The sequence below is a fragment of the Salvelinus sp. IW2-2015 genome, unplaced genomic scaffold (genome assembly GCF_002910315.2).
Source record: "Salvelinus sp. IW2-2015 unplaced genomic scaffold, ASM291031v2 Un_scaffold9595, whole genome shotgun sequence".
NCBI classification, from domain to species: Eukaryota; Metazoa; Chordata; class Actinopteri; order Salmoniformes; family Salmonidae; genus Salvelinus; species Salvelinus sp. IW2-2015.
The window spans coordinates 9,539-14,093 of NW_019950853.1; the positions used below are offsets into that span (position 1 = coordinate 9,539).

The 4,555-nt window shown below is 41.0% G+C and overlaps 1 long non-coding RNA gene across 1 annotated transcript; it reads right to left on the reverse strand.

Moving 5' to 3' along the window:
• Window positions 1-2,389: 2,389 nt before the first annotated feature.
• LOC139027314 (uncharacterized) lies at window positions 2,390-4,547 on the reverse strand. The gene is made up of 2 exons (XR_011479400.1): window positions 3,920-4,547; window positions 2,390-3,354 (listed from the first exon to the last, which is right to left on the reverse strand). It is a non-coding gene; the product is annotated as an uncharacterized lncRNA (long non-coding RNA).
• Between the last annotated feature and the right edge of the window lie 8 nt (window positions 4,548-4,555).

Here is a 4,555-nt window from a genome sequence, read left to right on the forward strand (position 1 = left end):
GCCAATGTCATCGATCACATTGAATGTCATAGTGAACAACGTGGGGGGGGGTGGTCTCTAATGGCCTCGCTATACATACGCTATAACGTAGCACATACAGTACAGTAAACTTAAATTAATCTGTTTTAATTTCTTACCACAATTTTCTTTTCCTAGTCCGATTAAAGTACATTTGTCACGTTCCTGACCTTATTTCCTTTATTTGTCTTTGTTTAGTATGGTCAGGGCGTAAGTTGCGGTGGGCATTCTATGTTATGTGTTTCTATGTTGGGTTCAATGTATTAGCCTGATATGGTTCTAATTAGGGGCAGGTGTTTGACGTTTCCTCTGATTGAGAACCATATTAAGGTAGGCTGTTCTCACATGTTTGTTTGTGGGTGATTGTTCCTGTGTCAGTGTTTGTACCACATGGAACCGTTTCGTTTGTGCGGTCCGTCCGTCCTGTTCGTGCGTTTCATGTGTTTTGTTTCTCGTTCAGGTCTGTTCACGTCGTTTGTTATTTTGTAGTTTGTTCAAGTGTTTTTCGTCTTCGTTTAAATAAATGTGATTATGTCTTTAAACTACGCTGCATATTGGTCAGATCCTTGCTCCTCTTCAGATGAGGAGAAAGACGAGCGTTACAACATTGGCATTTTGATGATGAGGAAATGATTCTATCCATCTCTGTAAATGTAATAGAGGACCGTGAATGCTCTCAAAAGCACAAGGCCATCAACGACGATGGAAACGTAGTAAATGCTACTAAAATACTATAATGTTATACATCTTACTGCAATGTAAACCCTTTTTGCCTTGAGTCATCCTTCGTTTGTTAGAGAACTTTCAGAACTGTATAACCACACCCTAAAACCTTCCCTGTGACATTTAAATAACAGGAATCTTTCATCTCTCCCTCTCTACACAGAAAAATGATTTCACTTGTCTTTCTGATGTGGCATAAACATTTGTGATCTTTTCAACAAAGAGTGGCCAGCCATCTTATTAATCTTCCCATCCATGCTTAAGCAAGGACACCAAATCAACATTTTGACTGGTGGTAATTGCAAAGCCACCATGGTTCGATACACATGACCTATACTCCCTTTAAAGTAATTTCCATTTCTTGCAAAAAGAGCTTGTTAAAGGCAAAATAATAAATATATTTTTCTTCAACATGTCATGTTTCTTTGAGGACAGTGTAGGAATGCATTTCCATTCTAATTTAATAATCCCATCAGTCAAGTCTGAAGCTTTCATCAACAATAAGAATCAACAATCCTTTGGGAACTTAGCTAGTAGTGTGCTATAACATGCTAGATCTACATACAGCCTGTAACATGGCTGCTGATTGCTGCTGATGGCTGAGGAAGCTGTTGTTACACAACTTGATGTTTTATGTAATATTCACAGTCACTTTATAAACAGTGGATACCATTGTCTTTTTTCTGTCAGATTTGCTCTGATGTAAGAACACACTTACCATCAACAAACATGCATCTTCCATAAGACCAAATGGACGATTACAGTTAAAGGGTCATCAAGGCTAGTCTAGTCCAGGCAATCAGGGAAAAGTTGATTGGCTGTTGAGCAGTGTGTGTGTGTGCATGCGTGTGCAAAAGTGTGTGTGACTGTGTGTACATGCATCCATATGTATGTGTGTGTGTGTGTGAGAACAAGCATGGGTGTGGGGGGGACAGGGACGTACCTCCAGAGCTGATTCGCTGATGGGCTCAGAGGATAATTTCTCTTATCCCATCATTGTCAGAATCATCAGCACCTCCTGTGAAAAACCCATTATTCATGCTAATGGCTGTGTCTGTGTGACTGGCAACACTCAACGTAGACTGAATGTAATGACTATAGTAATGACTATACTGTTGAGCATGTGTTCCAAATGGTACCCTATTCCTATATAGTGCACTCATTAGGGAATAGGTTGCCATTTGGACGCTGACACACACTTTATGTAGCATTTTGTAGAAACATTCAATGACATCTCTTAACATATGTTTTCATATAACCTCAATCAGTCTTGTCAATCAGCTGTTTTTCCTAGTGCTGACTCCTCGGATCCCCAATCATGACGTCTCAGACACATCTCCCATTTAATGTCGCACTTGAGCATTTTTGATTTATAGTGTTGAGAAAGGAAATGATCAACAATGAAGGATGTTTGTACATTGTTTCAGGTGATTTGCATACAGAAAATGCATGTAATCAAATAGTTTCCAATAAATGGAGTTTATTTCTAAACATGTCTGTATATGTATTGTTAACCATGCAGTTTAACGCTGATAGTATTCCACATCACAGAACACTTTTACACTAAACACAAAGCATGTACACCATCATGATACGTCAAGGTTGGAGAACATATACATATATATGGATGCCTGTTTCAACCTTGCTGTTGTTTCCCATTCTCTACATCTTTTGAACACCTAACTGGGGAAGCAGTGTTTTAACAAAAAGGTATTAGAAATCACAACAGCAAGGCACACATTTTTAAAGTGTAAAACCTTCCCTCTTAGTAGTACCCTGCCTTTATGTCTTAGGAATAAAAAATTAAAAAGGAAATAGTAGATAGATGCTGAATTTAAGTCAACAGTCATCATCAATCTCTTACTACACAACACTGTTCAGCTGTTTCCAACCTGGGACGTGTTGCATAGATAGATCTACTTGCATTTGGCTTTCTTTATGACATAGGTCCAACTTCCATTTCCTCCATCAGTTGAGTGCCAAAACAACCCCTCTCTTTCCCTCTGGCTTTCTCTTTCTTAACACAAGTTGCCATGGAGCTGGACCTCTCAGAACGCTCTGGAACTCTCAGCAGTGCTGTTCTGTCCAGACAGGATGGAACTAATCACCAAACAGCAGCTCTCAAAGTACTCTCCCACTCCATGTGTCCTCTTCACATTTGTCCTTACCTTCTACTGATGCAGCAAACAAGGAAAACTTGTGTCCTGGGCTTATAATATCTGCAGCTGGTTCTACAGTACTGGTGAGATAGTGAGAAATGCCATACAAACTGACGGAAGAAGTATGTGTCTGTGTGTGTTTGGTGAGGGTTTGGTGAAGGTTTGTATGGTTGGTGGCAGAGCAGTGAGGTAGCTCAGTTCCAGTCTGGGACGGATTGGAGGAGCAGAGGATGGTGCGGGTCACTGAGAGGTCAAAGGTCAGGGGTCAGCATTACAGTAGCCAGAAGGAAGAAGAGGAAGCTTGAGTAGCAGGCTGGAGAGAGCCATTGACCAGGGGAACAGGGGAGAGAGCCCAGGCCACAGGCCAACAGGATGGACACTGCACACAGACATGGACCATCCCCTCTCACAGCTGAGCCCTGGAGGTGGATGAGGCTACACTCCCAGACAGTCTCTGTAAGACAAGAAGACAAAGATACATACAGTACAAATGTCAGTCAAGTTACCATTACACAATATCTGTTCTGTAGCTATTTTCACTTTTTTTTTCTAATTTAGTAATGACCAGCTCACACAAACACTGCCAGTGATATATTACAATACTACATCGTACTGTATATACTGATATATTACAAAACTACATCGTACTGTATATTCCCCAAAACATATATGAAGTGTGAATATTTGAAACATTTGTCCTCAATGTACAATGTTCAACAAACCACGCTGTGACGCAATACCTCTGTAGTACAGTCAACAACACTATTTACATTAGTCTCTAAACCACAGACCATGGTACAGACTGACTGATTCATTCAGCAGTGCTTCTTGGTCTGTATTCACCATAGGACTAATGGCACCTGTTCCCCTATTATAGTGGTATGGCGTGTAGCGGGGTTGAACAGGTGGGCCAGACGAGATGGCAGTACGGGGGTCAGATACAGCTGTACATGACTACTGGGTGTAGCTAGTTGTGCGCGCTGAGGCTGGCATGGGGACAGGGCACATGACTGGCTCACCTGCAGCGCCTGGTTGTGTGACTACTGGTGCTCGGCTGGGGCTCATGTGTCCTGCCTTGAGGGCTGGCATTGGACAGTATGGAGACAGTGGGGGAGAGGGGGGACAGGGGGGACTCACAGAGGGGAGACAGCAGAGTGTTTAGCCCCAGGGGTGCCCCTGGGGGATGACATCCCCACATAACTAATAACTAAATACACAGCCTAGTCCTCTTACAAACAGCTTACAGTATTTTAATGGCATGCAACTCTCCCTGCAGAAACAGTTGGTTCATACTATTGTAACTGATACAGAAGAGTGGAGAAATACACCTCTGAGGTGAGTGGCCTTTTGTAGCACACAATTATATATTATTGAGAAAAGGTAATTTTGCCTTTGCGGTGAGTGAGTTGTAGTTGACTAAGGCTAAATTCCTACAAGTATTACAAGTATTTTAGTAAGGCTAAATTAATTCTGTATTAAAATAATTGTAGTAAGGCTAAATGCCTACAAGTATTACAAGTATTTTTGTAATGCTAAATTCATACTATTTACAAGTATTTTAGTAAGGCTAAATGCATACTGTATTACAAGTATTTTAGTAAGGCTAAATTCATACTGTATTACAAGTATTTTAGCAAGGCTAAATTCATACTGTA